General features: G+C 35.1%; 1 long non-coding RNA gene across 1 annotated transcript in view; it reads right to left on the reverse strand.

Annotated features, from left to right (window-relative positions):
* Window positions 1-8,163: 8,163 nt before the first annotated feature.
* Window positions 8,164-22,969, reverse strand: part of LOC127951984 (uncharacterized) — a 38,885-nt gene continuing 24,079 nt past the window's right edge. Inside the window, exon 3 of the long non-coding RNA XR_008152788.1 lies at window positions 8,164-8,698. This is a non-coding gene — a long non-coding RNA (uncharacterized LOC127951984). The remainder of the gene's footprint in view (window positions 8,699-22,969) is intronic.

A 22,969-nucleotide genomic window follows, 5' to 3' on the forward strand; every position in this document is an offset into this window, starting at 1 on the left:
TAACAGCTTTTGCGAGACACTAATGTATTCTGGACAAAAACAAATCAACATGTAAACAAGCCTGTTTCCTTCCTATTTTTCATTTCCCCCCCTGTCTCATTTAGTAGTAGTTTGTCCCAACTATCACACAGACCTGTGTTTTCTCTCAGGAGCGGTGATAATGGTCATCATCATTTGATTGATTCTCACATGTCAGGCCCAATGACTTTCAATCATGCAGAAATATGGTGCATGCTCTGCATATGGACAAATGAATAGCAAACTACATATAAGACTATGACACTGGGTGACCAAAGGTCATTTAATATCCATTTATAATGTGTCTGCTTTATGTGTCTGTGTGCACGGGTGAATGCGTGTAGCAATTATTCATAATTACACATGACTGCCACAAGGTTGTTTCTGGCATTTAAGGTTATTTCATGCTCTCTGAACATCTGGAGTCATGGATGCTGGTTTGCTCTAGTGTCATTGTAGTAACCTTACACGTTTAAGCTCCTGGGATAGAAACAAGAAAACGGGGGGAAAACCAAAACAGTCAGCAGCGTATAAGGGGAACAAAATAACTCCACATTGTTTATTGAAATTCATATGCCTCAAAATGGAGCAATTGTCTGATCTGCATACTTATTTCAATTATACACTGAAAAAATATGTAGGATTTACATTAAGAAACAAGTTTTTTTGGACCCATTTTAGTACTATGTACTTACTTTTTAAATTAATAATTTGCACTTTTGTCGACATGCATGTTTTTACATATAAAAAAAAACCTGCTTGAAATTACATCTGTAATTAATTTCTGTAATTACATATATAATTACATCAAATTAAATGGGAAATTTGGAATTTCTTTTCAAAAATTCGTAAAGGATTCCAATAATTGTACAGGAATCTAATAATAATTTTCATATTCTGAAACCATTCAAATCCCCTAAAGGACTTTCTGGCACAAAGGATTTTGTTCCTATCCTGTTCCTTTTCTTTTCAGCAGCTTGTTTACTGAGAAAATTTAAATAGGATGCCAATGGATCCAAGTGAGAAATTAAATTAAATTAAATACATAAAAATATCATAGAAAACTCAAATCCTATTATTTTGGAATGGTTCTAAATCATGACAGAAATCGTAATTATAGGTTTTTTTTTTTTTTTTTTTTTTTTTTTTTTTTTTGACAAGGGCGATTGCTTTTAACAGCATAAAAAAATTAGTTCTGTTGCTCTATCTGTTTGGCCATGTAAACTTTTTGTTGTATAAAAACAACATCATATTTGCTATTATGATATTGCTTAGAGTCTGGAATAACACTGTTCATCTGCGACCTATCAGGGTGAAAACACACTATGGTATATTAAAGCAGACCATGTGTAATCAGTTAATGGAGTCATGTAGAGACCCGAGCAGATGGAGAGTTACTTTAGCGTTTCTAAAGGGCCATTTTATTAATTGACACACCACAATTACAGTGACCTGGAATCCACCGGTAATGTGACACACTGCTTCAAACTCAAGAGTGTGAGATCTGACTTAAGTTGAGTTGAGTTCAGATGAGGTCTTTCAATGCATATTAAATTTAATGTTAAAAATGTACTGAAACTAATATTTCTGCAGGACCAGTAGTACCAATCCCCAGGTCAGACTGGTCCTCACTGATAGATGGCTGCTTTCAAACTTGTGTGTGCAAACTGTGAATAGTGTTAAAATGTTCCACGTACAACATGTCTTCTGAAAAGTTCATCATTAGCCAATCACAGATGTCAGTTGAGCGCATGATCTATTTTGACACAGAGGTGTTTAAGTCAGTCATAATCCACTTAAAACATTTTTCTCTGCGTGAGCTCATTTCAGTTCTGAAAGCTCACAGATCCCTTGTGTAAATAAATACAGCAGAAGTAGAGATGAATTGCAAAGTGTAGTTGGCTTCATTGATTATTTTGGGAGTTTTTGTGGGAGTGAAGAAAGTGAGTTGATGCTGAATGGAAGTGATTGACAGCTTCAATGACAATGAAGAGAACGTTCTTTACTCACTTTCTTTGTGTAGTCCATTCACAATTTGGATGTAAGTTTTATTTTTTATGCTGTTAATACACAATGCAAGTTTTAGGAATAAACATATATAAACATTTAAACGTGGGAATGAATCAAAAAAGTGTGACGATTGACACTGAAGGGGCAAAATAGATCTGTGCAGTAAATCTTGGAGTCTAAATGATGTATTTACTTTGTTATTAGTATAGTATTAAAACAAACTTTTAAAAACGTAATATTTAGTTTAATATTTATTTATTTTCACATTGTCTGAATATCGGAAAAAATTAAGCATTACATTTTTCTTGAAATGTGTAATTTTCTTGGTTATTTGTACTAATTAAATTTTTGCAATTGTGACAAAACTATTGTACATACCCTCATTGTCTTTCATCATGTGCAAATCTGATAAACTACTGAAAAATGTGATTTAGTCATTTACAATTCTAAATGAATTGTGAATAATGTTTGAATTTAACATCACACACTAAATTGTCTTCACGTTGTATAAATATTAAATAAGCATTAATACATAATATTAAACCATTGTGTTACTAGGTATAGTAAAACAAAAAATAATTGTTAATCCCAAACCCATACTATGCACATACTGAAAAGATTTATGGCTTAAATTTCAATTCAATCATTGTCTGTTATAAAAGCAAGGGCTAAAAGGTTCTGTTTTTGGCACTTACGTCAGTAAAGCTAAGTAGCTATCTCAGCAAAGTGCCATTGAAACCCTTCTGTGCCCATCACGATCCTGAATTTGGCAGTATTTGACACTGGGATCTCAGTGGGAACTCACTCCACCCCTCCCACACCCCTTCAGACAACACGGCAAAAATAACTGTCAACAGGTTTTGTGTGTGTGTGTGATATTTTGTTGTGCTCACTTGATTTTCTTCTTGAACATCATGATTAAATCACATGCTGTATGCTGAATACTTCACCCATGCATATTCAGTTGATGTGTATATAATTCAGCAGATGTACTGTACTGATGCATATTGCCATCTTGCGTTATATATATATATATATATATATATATAGTTTTTGTTTTGTTTTTACATGTTCTGTAGGTACTCTGTGAGATGAATAAACAAATTAATATGTAAGAACATTGTGATACCTAAAATAAATAGCAGAAATGTAATTCCATTAGGTGGCATTCATATAAGAACAAAAACATCTAATCAGACATGTTTAAAAGACTCAAATGAATCAATCAAACCAAAACAGCCAGACAAGGGGTCAGTGTTTCGTTGATTAGTGTTTTGTTTTGTTTGGCTGCAAAAAGAATCTTTCCATTGACAGCCATAGAGAAACTTCATTATTTATTATTTTGAATTTTTACAAAATAATTATTGCAGGCAACATGTAAACATTATTTCAGTAGATGTCTCGCCAGTAAGCAATATTTTAAGGGCTCTTGAAAGCAAGAAATGCACTTCATAACTCAATTTCACAGTTTGAGATTAATGTTGTAAAGCCTGAAATATTAATAGAAGCTGTTTGTGTTTCTTGTTAAGGAACATATTTCATACATCTGGCTTTTATGGCTCATATACCATGATATATTAAGATAATGAGCTCATCTCATACAAAGGAAAAGCAAAATGACACAACTGAGTGCAGTTGTTGATATTTATATGGCCAAACAACTAAATAAAATCTGAATAGATTATGTAAATCAACAAGATCTTTATAACAGTATATCAGACTAAATGCAATAAAATGGAAACATTTGTCACATTATATTTCCTAATAATATGTCTTAGTAAGATGACATTTAAATGCTTAGTTTTATGAAATTTAATACTTACTTTAACATTATTTCTTTTTCTAAAAATGATTCTGATTTTACTGTTTCAGTCCAGTGATAACTAACAATATAAATACATTTACTTTATAAAAACAGTAAAGATTTCACAGCCAAAAAGACCTTTGAACTATGACCCAAGGGGAGAGATTTTTATGTTTTATATATATATATATATATATATATATATATATATATATATATATATATATATATATATATATATATATATATATATGTATGTATTTATATATATATATATATATATATATATATATATATATACACATATATGTATGTATTTCTATATATATATGTATGTATATATATATATATATATATATATATATATATATATATATATATATTTTAGTATAAACTATCAATACGTATAAAGCATGTAACATACAACAACAACAGTTTTTTTTTTTCAGTAGTTTTGAGAATTTAGACGCCTTAGAATAGCATATGAAATAGTAGGCTCATAGGGTTAATTTGTTACACGTACTATTTCAAACGGCAAGTCTGAAAGGCACTGCGGCAGCCAAACAACAGCCATTGAAATGCCTGGGAATGTGATGTGCCTGCTTGTGACATTGACAAATGCATCACTCCCTTTCACAGACATGCACACATACACACCTAATAGATTGGCTCTCTAATCTCACAGCGACGAGTGGCATAAAGTTGACTGAAACACAGCTGGGAGTTCCAGACGAAATGTTGAGATGAACAGATGTCTATATGAGAAGATTCATTAGCATACCCACCTTGTTTGAATATGAGATTCAAGAGTGACTTTCACCTTCAGAACATTCACAACACATTCTGACTGAAGCGTTTCCGTGGGATATACTTTTAATGTCAGCGCACACGCATGATCACATGCACATATACACGCGCACGCACACACACAGACCGTATCATCTGGGGAGTGGGATCTTTTGAATGAGTCCCAAGTGACTCCCTCCCCAGCCTCCACATGGCTGATCACCTCTGCCTCCCGCTGAGCAGTCATGCGGCCCGGTGTGTGATTCAGACAGAGATGAACGTTCTGCTCCATTTAACGCTTATGCTATAGTTCCCCGCGCATGTGCCTGGCATTCCTGAGTGACATCTATCATTCCATCTGGGCTCACTCACTTCCTGCAGCGATCTTCAGGGACAACCTCTTCAAACTTATTCAAGAACCTTCACATTGCATCTTCACAACTTCACATTTCCGTGGGCAAGTAAAATGAACTAAGAAATTATAGCTACTATACTTTCTTTAAAAAAACATATAGGTTTTAAAAGGTTTGAATCGTTCAGTAAACAAGAACCTTTCCTTTTTTTCTTTTTCTCTGTGTAAAGAATATTTTAATGATCTAAATAACTTTTCTCCACTATAGAGAAAAGATTTCATGGATGTTAAATGTTCTTTGTGGAACCATAGATTCCAGTAAAGAACCTTTATTGTGTATAATATTTTATAAGATGGTGAGTTCCAGTTATTGATTCTGATTGGTCAACATCTGTGTTTTATTCACAAAAGAAAAGCATGGCTATGATTGCTTTACACAACAGTTCCACTCCTCTCCTTTTAAAGCATGCCTCCAATATTTCATTGCTTATATTTCTGTTATTTATACATTTATTTGTATTTATTATCATTATTAATTATATATAATATATTTATAAATACCCTACAGGATAAGTGATTTGGAGAATAGACTGATATATGGGTATTCAGAATAATTTGCAGCATTGAGAATGACTTTTTTTATTTATTTTTCTGCAAGTGACACGATGCCTTGTACTGTTTAATTGATCTGTTTTTAAATGCTCCAGTCAGAACATAGGGTCCATTTTACAATTTGATTTACAACATTGAAGTTTCTGACCACCTGGTAAGTTTTAGTTACTCACTAAAGCCAATTTTTACTCACAATGGCACTTGACATGTGTTAATAATGGACCCTGTGCGTACGTTATAAGTGATGAGCAGAGAGGTATTTAAAGTGCACCATGTACACTGTACTGTTAAACATCTGCTTCATTAGTTAATGAATCGAAATAAATCCTAAAAGAAGTGCAGGCAGGCATTGAGAGATGTGCTGAAGTGAGCATGCGTTTGAAGAGCCCGACTACACTAGATCACCTTGTATGGGCCTCAGGTACCTGGAACACTAATTGCAGTTGTTAAGAGCTCAGAAACATTTAATAGGTGTAATTATTCTGACATTCCACAAGGATCTTCATGCACACTGCAGGTGCTCTGGAAAACTGAGCAGCTATGCATACAAACTACCAGCACGTCTGACATACTATATTTCTGCTGTGCTATGCTTAATGGCTATTTTACTTATTTTAACTATTTTTTGACAGTATGTATAATGGGAGATGATCAAGGTTTTGGGAAAAAAAGGACTGGACTGCTGCTGGAAATCAGGGTCCCAGAGTCTGGAGGAAGAGAGGAGAGGCACACAATCCATGTTGCTTGAGGTCTAGTGTAAAGGTTCCACAATCAGTGATGGTTTGGGGTGCCATGTCATCTGCTGGTGTTGGTCCACTGTGTTTTCTGAGGTTCAATGTCAACACAACCATATACCAGGAAGTTTTAGAGCACTTCATGCTTCCTGCTGCTGACCAACTTTATGGAGATGCAGATTTCATTTTCCAACAGGACTTGGCACCTGCACACAGTGCCAAAGCTACCAGTACCTGGTTTAAGGTCCATGGTATCTCTGTTCTTAATATGCCAGACAATCTATGGGGTATTGGGAAGAGGAAGATGTGATATGCCAGACCCAACAATACAGAAGAGCTGAAGGCCACTATCAGAGCAACCTGGGCTCTCATAACACCTGAGCAGTGCCACAGACTGATAGACTCCATGCCATGCCGCATTGCTGCAGTAATTCAGGCGAAAGGAGCCCCAACTAAGTATTGAGTGCTGTACATGCTCATACTTTTCAGTTGCTAAGATTTCTAAAAATCCTTTCTTTGTATTGGTTTCAAGTGATATTCTAATTTTCTGAGATACTGAATTTGGGATTTTTCTTTGTTGTCAGTTATAATCATCGAAAAGAAATTTTAAATATATCAGTCTGTGTGTAATGAATTAATGTAATACACGTCTCACTTTTTGAATGGAATTAGTGAAATAAATCAACTTTTTGATAATAATCTAATTATATGACCAGCACCTGTATGAAATAAAAAGTCTGAAATCTACGACATATGATGAGAATAAAGTCGAAATATTACGAGAATAAAGTCTAAATGTTTTGAGAATAAAGTCAAAATATTATGAGAATAAAGTTGAAATATTATCAGAATAAAGTCGAAATATTATGAGAATAAAGTCGAAATGTTTCGAGAACAAAGTCGTAATACTGCTAGATTAAAGTCTAAATGTTTCGAGAATAAAGTCTAAATATTACGCGAATAAAGTCGAAATATTATGAGAATAAAGTTAAAATGTTTCAAGAATAAAGTTTTAATAGGCCTACTATGAGAATAAAGTTGAAATATTATGAGAACAAAGTTGAAATGTTTTGAGAATAAAGTTGTAATAGGCCTACTATGAGAACAAAGTTGAATAAAGTTGAAATATTACGAGAGTAAAGTTGAAATGTTTCGAGAATAAAGTTTTAATAGGCCTACTATGAGAATAAAGTTGAAATATTATGAGAACAAAGTTGAAATGTTTCGAGAATAACGTTTTAATAGGCCTACTATGAGAATAAAGTTGAATAAAGTTTAAATATTACGAGAGTAAAGTTGAAATGTTTCGAGAGTAACGTTTTAATAGGCCTACTATGAGAATAAAGTTGAAATATTATGAGAACAAGTTGAAATGTTTTGAGAATAAAGTTGTAATATGCCTACTATGAGAATAAAGTTGAATAAAGTTGAAATATTACGAGAGTGAAGTTGAAATGTTTCGAGAATAAAGTCGAAATATTGTGATAATAAAGTCGAAGTAAGCTTATTACGAGATTATTGACTTTATTCTCTAAACATTTCGGCTATATTCTCGTAATATTTCAACTTTATTCTCAAAGTATTAAAACTTTATTCCTGAAACATTTAGACTTTATTCTCGTAATATTTCTACTTTATTCTCGAAGTATTTCAGCTTTATTCTCATTATAGTAAAATTTTATTCTCTAAATATTACGACTTTAATCTTGTAATCTTAGAATTATATATATATATATATATATATATATATATATATATATATATATTTTTTTTTTTTTTTTTTTTTTTACATGCCACTAAAACGCCATCGTAGAAATGATATTTTCTTTTAAAATGTAAAACCTGTTTTATTTTATTAGTGCATGTTAAGAAAAGTGTGCTCTCCTTAAGTACACATTCAGTACAATTAACCACACTTCTTTTTACAAGGGATACTGTTCAAAATTGAAACAAAAAGTGTTGCATTAAAGGTCTTCTGGACACATTTGGGTTGTCAAAGTCAGAAAGGTTTTTATTGCATTTTAATGCAACTGTATACTTAATATCTTAATATACTCTGTTTGGAAACAGAGAATAGGAGTCATCTGAAAACAGTCGGTTGCTCCATAGAAAGGGAACTTTTGTGGTGAATGGGCTTCTGCAAATTATTCACAGTATGCCGCTCGGGACCTCTGTATCCGTTCGTTGAAACACAACAACACTGATGGATCACCATTGTGAGATGTGAAGAGGAGGGCAAACTAAATCACACAGGCCGAGTTCAGATGTGTAGGAGGCCGAGTCCAGACCATGAAGACACAGCAGACAAAGTGAGATGGAAGTCCCATCACCTCTTTGCGACACCTTTTGAAGGATTAAGCCTCTAAGCGTCTGAAAGTTTGCCTTTAATGGAAACAGAGAGGGAGGATTAGACAGATAAAAATCACCTCTAGGGGAGACGCTCCCTGCCTCCACATGCACTGAGGTGAGATACATGTCAGTGCTCAAGGGAGGAAGGGAATAATTGTTTGCTCCCCTTGGTGATACAATCATGTTTTACAACCGGAGCCCAGAGGGAGGACCAGACAGCTTCTGCCAGTCGCTGTGCCTGCTGATAGGATTTTTTAATTGGATATGAGGAATGAAGACTTGCTGGGAACAAGTCTCAGTCTCACTTAGAACAGGAGAGTCGTCTCGTTTAGACAGACTTCTGAGAAAAGCCAAAAGCTTTGGTTTACAGTGCAGCTAGACACAAAATGTCTACTTGGTCAGGAAGCGGCCAGCTGACTGACATGGGGTGCGTTTCCAAAAAGCAAAGTTCTGCCGTTAAATGTGGATGTAGGGAGTGATACAGCAATAATGGAGGATTCTCCTCAAATGCCATGTTTGTTCATTTCTATTTACAGGAACATTAATTTGATATTGAACTGATTAATTAGCAGATGTTGTCACACCATACCTGTTTGACATCATTAATAACAATTCTAACCTATGTTTTGAACGGTGGAGGTGTGACAAGGTTTTTAAGTTTTCGGGAAACACTAGTGACTACCTAGTTTGTTTCTCCAACAATGCCTTGTACTATTGAGTCCCAGTCTTTAACCAACTGAGTTTGAGTGAAAGACATTTAATTAATCTCTTTTTAATTTTAATCTCTTATTTTTATTTTATTTTTTGACTTTTTTAATCATTAGTCTGTACTCTGAAAAATGCATGTGCCCAAAATTCCCAAAAGTCCATTTATATTTACAGTCCAAAACCAAGTCTACCAATTCAACCAATTCAAATCCAAGTACCCTAACTTTGCTTCATACTATGGTAGTTAGTGAAAGCCAGCTTGGTAGATGATTTTCATTTGACATTTACTCTGCAAAAAAATGTCTTAACAGATTTTAAATTAGTGTTTTTCTATAATGAATATATATTATATCTTTTATATATAATAATTGTATTCTGTCTCACCACATTGGCAGATATTTTCATTTTTATTAAACTTGTTTATACTTGAAAAAGGTGTTTTCAATATGATCTTGATTTGATTTTAACTACACTGTATCTTTTAACTATAAAATTGTTCAGTGGCTTTTAAAGAGCTTGGCAAAACCATGTAAAATATGATTCATTTGTGATGTATAATAACGAAGATACTTAGTGTTGGTTACTTTCTGAAGCAAAGGTGATTTATGTACTGAAAATGTAGATTTTGCGCTTTTGGACAAACTTCTGAATCTTTGCAGCTACTGAAACCGTTGAGAAGTGTTGAGTATTATCATTCTAAAGTTTGGATCGTTAAGTTTGTTTAATAATTTTAAGTGAAGTCACTTATGCTACAGTATGCAAAAAACAGTTTTTTTGGTAAAATATAATTAAACATTACAATTTTTATTTATTCCAGTGACGCAATAAATTGTCATCATCATTACTCCAGTCTTCAGTGTCACATGATCTTTCAGAAATCATGCTAATTCACACAGTATGATGATTTGCTGCAATTCTTATCATCAATGTTAAAAGCAGATTTTGCTTCTTATATTTGTGTGGAAATCTTAAAGAAATTTTTTATAACTTTGTTTCCGGACATTCTGTCGCTCCAAGAGTGATAACAACACAATTTCAGACTGTTTCAGAGTGGAATATACAGATTTTTTTGGTTTTGTTTTTTTGTCAATATTCAGTTTTCGGTAACGCTTGAAAAATTATGGTCCGTTGTTAATAAGTAACTACGCAGGAAGTAATAGGTAGTACTACATTAACACTTAACTTAATACTATTAACTAATATAGAAGCAAGATTAACTAAGCAGTAAGTAATAGCTCATTTAGGACATAGGTAGTTCCTTATTAGTTATTTGATAATTACTAAAGAAAAATATCGTCATTGAGAACTACTTTGGAACTATGGCCAACTAATGAAGAATAACCAATTAATTACTAATCACAACAGCTACGTCTATAAAGTGAACAATTAGCTTCTTTATGGAAACGTCGAAGCTAATTGTTCACTTTATAGACGTAGCTGTTGTGATTAGTAATTAATTGGTTATTCTTCATTAGTTGGCCATAGTTCCAAAGTAGTTCTCAATGACGATATTTTTCTTTAGTAATTATCAAATAACTAATAAGGAACTACCTATGTCCTAAATGAGCTATTACTTACTGCTTAGTTAATCTTGCTTCTATATTAGTTAATAGTATTAAGTTAAGTGTTAATGTAGTACTACCTATTACTTCCTGCGTAGTTACTTATTAACAACGGACCATTATTTTAAAGCGTTACCCAGTTTTCTTGGAACCTCAAACAAAATTCTTAGTTGCCTGTCTGTCAATGATTTGATTTCACTAACCTGACACAGCTGGCGAGTGAAAGGACTTTAGCGGGGCTGTGGGTGTGCTGTCTGGAACTATTGTGAGAAGAATAAAAACTATTGAAACTGTCCTTTCAAGTCATGGGGATGATAAAATGGCTCGCTTTCATCTGTCTTCTGTGGCCTTTCTCAATTTGTGATGTCCGTGAACTTTCAGTTGTTTTCTTTGCTTGCTTTTACAATGACAGCTGAAAGACAAACAAGGTGCTCTCAAAACCGAACCCTTTACTGAGACTCATTTCTGACGGAGCAGCTGGCACTACAATGTGAATGCATCACTTATTTCCGTACCACGGCCACTGTGTGTGAGCTATAAGTGGACCGCGCTTCCGTCACACACTTACGTGTAAATCATACAAAGGAAAGACCCTCTCATGGCATAAAAGAAACAGCATGAAACATCCAGTGATGAGAGAAACTATATGGGGTGGGGATTTGCACCACTCAGCTCGGAAAATGTGCCGGAGAGTTTATGGATTTTGAGGTTGCCATGGCAACAGTAGCAACCCTTCTTTGAAATAGCTTTAGAAGAAAGTGTTGACAGTCTATTAAAAGCAGGGGGCTATAGGAACAAGTGCACATCATTTACCATGTTCTTCCCGACATAAATACATACTCATGCATTTTTGACCGCGCCACTTTACTCTTTTGTATGTTGAATGATACGAATATGGCCTTTTCTTATTGTTCCTCTTAGGTTGAGTCGCAAACACATTTCATTATCTAGCCTTTGCTAAAGTGTTTCCAGGGTACAGACAGACTATAAAAGCAATAAAGAATCTGTTAATTTCAACGGAGGAAATTACCCTTCCTGAATGTTCATCTATAGCACAAATTATTTCACAATTATCGCATTGCTCTCAGCCGGTGTCTCTCTCTTCAGTAAGATCAGAATGCACCGTGAAGCCGGAAAACAACGCACTGGAAATATCACAGAAACCGACAACAGCCACTCAAGAGAATGTAGGCTGGAGGAGAGAGATCTGACATTATGTAAACAGACACCAGTCGAGCTGAGGGTGGCCGCCAAAGCAGTGGAAGTGACAAATTCTCAGCGGGGAGACGGAGACGCAGCCCGGTGGATCTGGCCAAACAATAGGGATGGCAACAGCTTCTGCTCTCGGTGGAAACATCCAGAACAAGAGGATACGGCAGCACCGAGACAGTCCAATCAAACGGTGCCCACAAAAGCCTCCATAATCAAAAAGGATACAAGAATAAAGGTGCTCCTCTGAATCTTGAGACACTGATGATAGCTTTAGGAATTGATTTAGGCACAGGAAGTCGTTAGTAAATTAGTTAGACCCGATATATACAGAGCTGTTTGAATGTAAACTTCAGTCTTTAACCCTGAAAGTATGCAATAACTGAATCCCCTGGAAGATTAAGCAGTGTATGATATGATGTGTCATTACTTTGCTTGACTCGCCAGAAACAGCAAAGTATGCTGAAACTGCATGGGGTTTTGAGAGTGATTTACATTATGTGAACGCTGACTTGCCAAGAAATCTATTACTTTTCTGATGACTTGACTAGTAAACATGACTAGTCACGCAAGCTCTAGAAGAAAACAAGAATCAGAAACCATTTAAGAATTGTAAGAAATGTTTTACTACAGTCACAAAGCACACTTTGGTTCCTCCCATAACAATATAGGTGTCGTAAACTGAGAATATATGACATTTTCACGGCATTTATTAACCTAGGTTAATGTTTATTTGGAAAGTCAAAGTGCAGTATTTTTGTTAAATCATTACAAATTAACGTTACATTTATCTGAAATATATATTTTTTATATTTCAATATTTTTTATAATATATATCGTATTTGTGAAATGAACATTCATGATAAAGTGTCACCAAATTGTTTTTTTAAGACAAATATTTTCAGTTGATTTCAAATGGCTTTTTGGAAAGTTTTAGAGCATTATAAACCATGGAGGGGCATCAGGAACCATGTGATGACATGAACTGGTTAAATCTGGTTAACTGAAATGAGCTGTTAGAAAGAAAAACTGAAATCTTGTTCTCACTTTCCTTAGTGTATCTTGGCAGTGTGCCAGTGTTTTTGGGTCACCGTGCTCATGACAGGATGTGTGTATCCTTCACACAGCAGGCACAGGCTGACTGGCTGAATAGATGGGCTGGCCGTGAACATTTACACAGGGTGATGTACATGCTGTTAACCTGGATCAAATCATTTTGGCACTACAGTTCTGCAAGCGGCCTTGAAAGAGAAGGAGCTTTGACCTAAAACTTTCAGCACGCTTCTACTCTGAAAAGAAACTGATTTTCTGACTCCCTCTTGAGGCCCGGGTTTCCAGGACCATGAGAAAGCAGGTTACCTACTTCAAAGCATCTAAATGTCAAAGAAAACATGTTATTCGGAGAAGGTTTTCAATGAACTTCCACTAGCTGTCTATTTTTGCCGGCATTCATGCCATGCAAAATAGGTCAAATAAACTCACAATATAGACTCATTTGCAAAAACAGATAAAAAAATGTGTAAATGTGGGTCATACCCTGCTGTTTTACTGTGAGCTTCACTTCAGTCATGGTGACATTCCTCTGAATATTAATAGAAATGAAACAGGGAATGTGGCATGAAACATGTGCAGAGCACCACTCAAGGCATCTGTTGATTGTGGCTCCGTCTTGCCATCCTCTTCCTGCAGGGCTTCATTTCCCGCCATCAGACTTTGCCTTACGTGATTAAGTTTCCAATTACTGATGTCTGCCAAGTTCCATTGGCTCCATTGAGCGGGACTGGATCACACTTCCACTTCTGAGGCTGAGAGCAGCGTGTTTGGGAGTCTAAAATAGGAGGATGTTCTTGCATGCTAGAGAGCAAAGGGGATGAAGCAGAAACTCGTTCAGGCTGATCGACAGGTATTTTATGAATGAAAATGTGAGCAAAGTGAATAGATGAGGCTTTTTGAAAATGTCTACACAACACACAAGAAGAAGAAAAAAATCACTGACAGCGTTTACATTGACATTACACTGACATTTAAATTCACAAAACAACAATTCTAATGCAGTCGAAGTAGTTAATGTTTATGTTTATTAGAATGTAGGGATGTAGCAGGTTAGTTTAAATTATTCAAATCAACGATATGACTGAATTAAAAAATTGACTTGGAATTCAGGGAAGAATAGGAATAGAGAAAAGGAAAATGTGCTGCTGTGGAACAGATTTGGAAAAAAAAATTGCATTACATTACTTGTTCATCAATGAATTCTCTTCAGTGAATGGGTGCCGTCAGAATGAGAGTGCATCACAGTATATGTTTAGAACCAGTTTGAACTGTTTTTGCTTGCAAGTTGTGTTTGGTCTGTGCATATTTCTCTCCTGCAAACTTTCTATTATACTAAAGAAATCGAAAACCTTTTTGTGATGGATATCATTATTACTAACACACATTTATGCTTCACAAGATCTTAATTGATAGATTGCAGTCCTGTGGGCTACTTGTGGATTATTGTGGTGTTTTTATCCACTGTTTGACTCTCATTCTGATGGCACCCATTCACTACAGAGGATCCATTGGCAAGCAAGTGATGCAAAGCTACATTTCGACAAATCTGTTCCAATAAAGAAATAAACTCAGCTGCCACTTGGATGGCCTGAGGATGAATACATTTTCAGTAAATTATTATTATCATGGTTAGTATTGATACTACTAGTATTAGTATTGGTGAACTATTCCTTTAAAGGTGCACTCTAAAAATAAGTATTGTAAAAATGAACAGTACTTTTTGACAGGGTGCTGCAGTATGAAGCCCAAGATAACTGTTGTACTAGCCAGCTGAACATAGGCTGAACATTAAAAAATGGGGTGCATCTAATAATTAAAACTCAGGAATAGCAAAAGCAAACTAAATGAAAAAGCAGATATAAGTTGCTTCAGAACTAAGTAAAATCATCCCTTCTGTGAGTTTGCAACACTTCCAAACATATAAGCACAGCGCTTCAGTGTAGACAGATTTTGGATGCGTGTCCTGTAGACTGCAGCAGATTCTGAAAAGATAGTCAAAAGGCAGATGGAAAAACAATCAATTCCAGCTGGTGAAATACAGAGCCAGCTGAAGGCAACGTGACCAGCTGAGAATGAAGATATAATCGACAGAGAGCCTACAGTCATAACCATAACATGCTCATTCAGTAAAAAGCTGTACTGAGTTTAGTTCACTCATGAAGAAATATATATCTTTCTCCACTGCCAGAATGTTTAGCCAGAAAGTTGAATTGCATTGTCTTTGCTACAAACATTTAACACCTGTTCATTTTTATATTAATTAAAAAATTCTGCAACCACTTCACACAATCTTGAATCCTGACTTTTGATACTATTGATACTTTTGATTTAAAGTCTGGAACATAATGAAGCTGCAACAAACACAAAGCTCATTTAAATTATGGTGCAGTGTTCTGTTCTTCAGACAGCACTGAAGAAATGAGTAGAAACTAGAGTTTTTGACTGTGGTTATTATATACAGACAAAACAAGCACTATTTTAGACATCCAATCCTGAAAACAAGCAGAATATACAGAACTTGATGGAGAATTGTAAAACACTAGTTTTCCAATCTTACAGCTTTAAATGTCATGAACCTTGCAAAAATGAACAAATCTAGCAACAATCTAGCAAAAATTAGTTTTTCTTCTCAGGAAAAGTTATGCAGCAACCTGCTATTTAACCTAGCAGACTGACTGCCGTCAGTGTACAATGCATTGCAAAATATATCACAACTATGCAATTTTATTTACATATAGATGTAAAAACACATTCCCTCTGACTTCTCCACATCTTTGAGGCAGAAACTATTTGAAAAGTTACTTAAAGAGAGTAGAATGTGTGTTGGTGGACCATAAAATTGAAGTGTTACCTATTAAACACGTACACTGATCAACAATGACACGTGCATAGTTGCACTTTTAACATTTATGTATTTCAATTCTTTATATATAATTCGACTTTTCTGTACCAAGTTTATTTTTAAATATTAAAAAGCAATTTTTGCAAAGTTTCAAAAATTGAGGGAAATGTGCATAATCACTTCAAAATATAGTTATATAATAATTCAAGTTTTCAATTAAATTCAAGTTTATTTTTATAGCGCTTTTCACAATACCATTCACTGCAAAGCAGTTTTACAGACAATATTACGTTTCTACATTATATTTAGGTGTAAGTTATTACTGGTGACTATAGCAGAAATGTACAGTAAAAATCACACAGTTAGTTACAAACTACACATAATCAAACAGACGATGAACAATTTTAACTGCAATGATTATAGGTTGTGATTAAACGTTGCGATTACAATTAAAAGTTGCGATTAAGCAAAAATGTTGTAGTCTTATATGCAATAATAAAGTTATTCCAAAACAATGACTAATTTGATTTCATTGCATCACCAAAGAAACCCATCCTATTATAATTTCAAGCCCAGTATATGCTTCTTATGCAGTGTATGAGAGATGTCTGCATTTCACTATTTACACTTATGCTTGCATATGTGCATACACACTTTCTGTAAATGAGCTTGTTAGGTGTTTATGGTGTATTTAATAGCCTTTCAGCTTGCTAAGCAATTACATTACTCATGGTTCCCCGCAAGCTCCCTAGAACTCACTTTGACACATGTACAATGATTTTATCCATCTCTCATGTACCGTAGCCTCTCCTAAAGCTCATAAGATGCCAAGAGTGAAAGCATGCATCAGTATGTCATCTTTAACTTTTATAACTGGCCACAGGGAAAACGTATATATGAAACGCTCAAGTATAATCTGCGATGAAAACAAGGTTGTCGTGTCTTAAGGGAGCACTTGAAGGACCAATTGATTTTTGTTCTTGTTTTTTTTTTTTACCTGAAATTTGTTTAGCACTCAAGTGTATGCAGTAAATTGATTTCCTCTAATAAATATGACTGTGCTGGTTGAACATTACATTCATCAAGATGCTTTGGAAAGCAGCTGCCCCTTAATATTGGCGAGAAGAACAATAACAACAACAAAAACATAATAATCAACAAAAACAACAACAATAAAATGCCAGTTAAAGAGGAATTTACTACTTCAGAAGACCTTTAAATAAGGGGAAACTTTTAAGGGTCACACTGAAATGCTTTTTGTGGCTCAATGCGGATTTTCTTTGGCAAGGCTGATATTGTAACTGAAAAGTCTGATATTCATTCACCGTATGCCTCCTTTTCTGTGTGTGGCATTGAGCACAATCTTCAGAAGAATTAGAAATCCCGTCAGCACTTTTATCTTTTATGGAAAAGAGAATTTCATGTGAGCTTAGCCAAAAAGACCATGAGCGCAAAATGGGTCTGCTTGCAACGATAAACCGATTCAAATAATGATGAAATTTTGAGAAATACAAATCAATTAACCCAAAGTTTATTATAAAACAAAACACAAATGGCGTGTTAACAAATTTGCATCAAAGTTAATGCATTTTTAATGAGGCTGTCAGTTTGTTCTTTACATTTTCCTTGACACATTTAGATCCTTTTCAAGGAAAGACAACAAATAAAAGGCTTTCATGTGCAATTTGTGGGCAAACAGTGTGGAAGACACTGAAACTGTATATTTAAGCAGCCTTTACTCATCTCACACAAAAAACAACACCCTAATTCTTAAACTCATAATGCACTGGAAATCCAACCACGAAACTAACAAAGCAACCAAAACAAACCAAACAACCCCTAATAAAACCCCTTTCCTCACATAAACCACCCCATGCTATGGAAGTCCATTGGGTCCAGAAACTGTTTGGTCACCCTCAAGTTTTTTCTTAAATTTAGGTATTGGGTAGCATTAGGGATATACAAAATATGAATATGTGCTTTATAAGTACTGATAATCAGCCAGTATGGTAATAATTGACATGGTAATTATCAAGTTAACAGCGAGAATTGGTCACTGTACGAAAGTGGTCACCCAAAATTTGTATTTTTGGGTTAACTGTCCCTTCAAGTCCAAATGCATTTGATATAAATTTTACATGTCAAAAAGTAAAAACATTACATTCAGTTCACACTTAAACATATTCGTGTAAGTTATATTGGTGTATCGTACTGTATCTGTAATAAGTATACTTCTTTTCGACAGGGGACAGCATGCAAAATTACAATAAATTGGAAATTATTCAATACCATTCACAACAAACTTCCTTTCCACCATGATTCAAACTGATACACGTCTTGCGTCATCACAACTCAGCAATCTTGCGTATTATGTAGTTATAAATATGACTTTGTTTGGTCATGTGATCAGAACTTGTAATTTATATTTTACTTGTTGAGCTTACATTTCACCATACATTGAGCTCAAAGGAGGCAAGAGAGACAATTGCTATTTAAAAAGAAAAAAAATAACTATTTGTTCAATCCATTTTAATAGTTTTTTTTATTTTTATAGTCAAATATTGATTTGCTACTGACCGTCTGCCTCGCCCTTGTATATTCTCATTCACTGAGCATGTGAAACAAATTTGTCAGGTTATGAGTCCACTGCATAAGAATAACCTGTGCTAATGAACATTGTAGTAATAATTATAGTCTAATCTGAAGCCTCAGTGTCCCAGTGGTCAGATTGTCCATCACCTTGAGCCGCAGCACCAGCAAACTGCTCTATTAATGGTCTCCAACTGTTGCTCAGAACTGGGACAAGCACAGCATCAAAGTCACAGAAAACGCTGGCCTATATTACACTTCTAGGCCCTCACCCCTGTCTGACCCACTAACGCTGAGGAAACTATTAATAAGAGCAGCCTGGCCAAACTTCATCTGCATGAAGGTTAACACAGCAATTACTTTGATTTGCAACATCAGTTCCAGCATGAAAGTCTCAGTTTATGAGTTGCTTGCTATTTATAAGAGTCATTTTTTATTTTCAGATACAAAGACGTGGTTGTCAGTTTTTTTGGTTCTCCGTTTTGTTTGAGGCCACACTAAAGGGATCAGCTAAAAATAGTGGCACCATAAAATTGTGCCACCATAATACTCACCCACATGTCGCTCATGCTGGCGTCCCACTAGCCGATTTTCAGTTGTGAGCATTTACATAGTCGCTTGAGAAGAAGAGGGTGTTGATGCATGTGACAGCATTTCTCAGCAGGTGGACGTTAAGATGCCCGATGACTCAACTGCTTTCTGAGTTAATGGTCTTATCGACCTTCTGACAGCATCTAACTTCTTCGATATTATTGGGGCAGTTGGTTGACTCACCTGGCCTCGAGCTTCTTCTCTCTCATTTTCAGTAGTTATCTATTTTCAGGGGTTCACCTGTCTGATAAATTAAGAACATGAAGGCAGAACATCTTAAATACTAATTTTTTTCTTGTTGAAGTGATGCATAACATGCATTCAGTACCTGATGATTTATAGCCTCCAGAAAAGAAGTTATTTAGAAAAATGTACAAGCTATTCTTTGCCATTAAAAAAAGTGGATGGGGCCAGTGGTTGTCAAGTCACAAAAAAAGACAAAAATGTAGCATAACAGTTGACTGGATGTTACACTTTAATGTTTAAATAGCTATAATATCATTTAATAAATATGTAAACAAACTAATATTTGATATTTAATAAAAATATGCAATAATGAGTCAAAACTTGCAAATAACAGGGTTACAAATTACTCAAAAATGTTTGAGGTCAGGTGTTGATTTGTAGTTATTTATAAACTTATTTATCATAAATTAAAGAGGTCATGTGATTTAAAGTTTTCCTTTCAAAAAAGTTGCAAAGACTAAAGTGAGTTTTGAGCAGTGTAGAGTAGCAGTTCTCAATTCTATTCCTTGCGATCCCCTGCTCTGCACATTTTGTATGTTTCTCTTAGGGCTTCAGACGTTTGTTCTATTCGAACGTACGTGCCCTGCAAAGTGGACATAACAGTATACTCTGCCATGATACCAGTTTGAAGCGAACGTATATGTTCCATTCAAAGTTCATTGAAGTGTGAGACGTGAATTTAAATTGTTTTTATTTACAGACTTTGCATAGCACAAATCTGTGAATGAATGCTCCGAAGAGAGGTAAACTTCAACAGATTTGCTCTGCTCAGGGAGTACGGAGCAATGAACACTGTGTAGGGACAGTGTTCATTTGTAAAACACAGTATAAGTCATTATAATCCGTAATCATGTCACCACTGGATGCAACAAATGGCTCATTTGTAATGGGTTGTTTTTGTCTTGTAGTGCCGGTGTTCCCACCAAGACACACATCACAGTATGGTGAGGGGTGTAACATTTCAGTCACACTCTTGAGGCATTCATATATATTTCTTTATGTGAGCCGCACTGATAGGGCAGAATCAATCAGAGAGCCACTTTTAACGCAAAGTCTCAAAAGTTAAATCTAGTCAAAAATAGCATGTCTTTTTATCAGTCTGTCATCCCTGATATGCAATGCAATGCAGTACAAAAGGGGCTATCATTGTTTATCATTTACCAGTCACATTTATAACTGAGACAAGATGATTTAAAATTATAATAATAATAATTATTATAAACAGTATTACCTTAATGCTGGAAAGACCTTAAGATTTTTTTATATATATATATATACTAGCCCATCATGCACCTAACTTCCAAGTGCACATTTATAAAAAATCATAAGTTTAAAACAAAAATTAATTATTTGTAAATAGAACAGACACTGTCTAACTGTCTACACCAGACATGAGAGTTGTAGACAACATCACAGGGTTCTATTGTCATTTCTTGTATCGTGTCCGGTGTAGACATGATGTGAGTTTTTTAATGGGTTATGTTATAGCCCTGCTTGTTTTTAATGTTTCTATGAAATATCTGTATTGACTGCATTATCATATCATCGTATTATTTACTGCCATGCGAGCTACAAAAGTAAAGCTTGGCAAGCCGCGCAACAAGTAACACTGCTGTAGGTTGCTTTTTGGCGGGAGTGCTTGTAATGCTGCGGTCTTCATCATTTCATAGGGCAAAACATATCTCTTACTTGCATGTCTCTATGGCAAACAACCAGGGGGAAAGTTGAGCCCAATTGGAACTACGGGAGCCCTAAGTGGAGCACCGGCGGATGTTTAAAAGAAAACCGATTTTCATTCAAACAAATCGATGTAAACTACACATTCGAGTTAATCGATCAAATTGATTTATCGCCCAGTCCCACCAGTTATCTTTTAGACTGAATGGTGCTTCTACAGACTGATTTCCCTTGAGAAACAACAGCTATTTCTCCACAATCCTTAACGCTTTGCTTTTTTCTGAAGTAAAAGGAGAAGACACAAACAGTGTGGCTATGGAGAATGACCAATTGGATGATTTGTTACCTAATTACTGTCAATAAAATGTACTTAAGTCTCGAATTTAAATTGTAATTTATCTTGACTTGTCTCAATGCTAGTGTTTCCCGTGCCGTAATTACCCATAACATGACCACAGGGATCAAGGTTTGGTTCGTCTGCATACACCTGGACAACAAAACTAGCTATTTAAAAGATACCCCCTTCAAGGTACTTTCACAAAGACAGCGAGTCACGGTTTTCACTCTCGCTGTGGCCTCAGTGGGGTTCAGACTGCTCATAACAATGCGGCTCACAGCTAGAGAGATGACTGGGAAACTTCCATTAGAGATTCAACTATTCAGGCAGAGAATGCATGATATTTACTACTTTTGATTCAAGGCATGAAATCAATACAAACCTACAAGACAAGGGATTCAGATCCATTTAAACCATGCAGGGTGCCCATTCTCACATTAGCCTTTTTCAATTCTTCTCTTTTCTTTATTTAATACAAATGAGTGCTTATATTCTCTGAAATGTCTTTAGAAACCATGTGGTAAGTGATTGCTTGTTAGTGGGTTATGTATTCCAGCCTTAAGGGTTCACACACACAGCAGCACGGAGAAGAAAAATGAGAGCTGGTGATTTCCAGCAACATGAACAGCAGTGTTGGTTTGGCCATGTCCTGCAAAAAATTGTAGGACTTAAGCCTTAAAGGAATGGTTCACCCCAACTAATTAACAAATAAAAAAGGGTTAAAAGACCTAGAGTGAAAGAGCCTTACTTCAGCTGCTGTTTCTGATGCACATGATCATATACATGCCTTGCCAAAGCTTTTTTTTTTCTCATGTTTTTGTTATGTTGCTGCCTTTTATTAATCTGCTTTAAATGACTTTTTTCCCCACATCAATCTATACTTCATACACCATATAAAGCAAAATCACAATTGTCACAACTTCGTAAATTTATATATAAAAAAAACCCCTGAAATAAGTACATTGCATATAGTTTAGCTAAATATTTAGCTGAAGCACATTTACAGTCTCAAGTCTTTTTTGTTTGATGCGACAAGCTTTGCTCATCAGCATCTGCCATTCTTTTCCCCAGCTCTTCACCTCTTAGTCAGGTTGGATGGAGGCGGAAACACATTTTCAGGTTTCTCCAGAGATATTTGATTGGGTTAAAGCTCAGGCTCAAGGACATTCACAGAGTTGTCTATAAGCCATTCTCGATGTGAGTTTAGGGTCATTGTGCTGTTGGAAGGTGAACCTTCTGGCCCAGCCACAGCCTGAGCTTTAACCCTATGCATTATCTATGCATTATCAGCTGTTAGACCTTATATTAAGACGTGTGCCTTTCCAAATCACACCCATTCAATTGAATTATCCACAGACTAATCTCTTTAATTTTTTTTTTTTTTTAAGAAATTTGCAAAGATGTTAAAAACCCATTTTTTGCTTTACCATGAAGGTGTATGGAATAAAGATTGGTGTGGAAAAAAAATAAATTAAAGCAGTTTAACATAA

This window comes from Carassius gibelio, chromosome B3, assembly GCF_023724105.1.
Source record: "Carassius gibelio isolate Cgi1373 ecotype wild population from Czech Republic chromosome B3, carGib1.2-hapl.c, whole genome shotgun sequence".
Taxonomy (NCBI): domain Eukaryota; kingdom Metazoa; phylum Chordata; class Actinopteri; order Cypriniformes; family Cyprinidae; genus Carassius; species Carassius gibelio.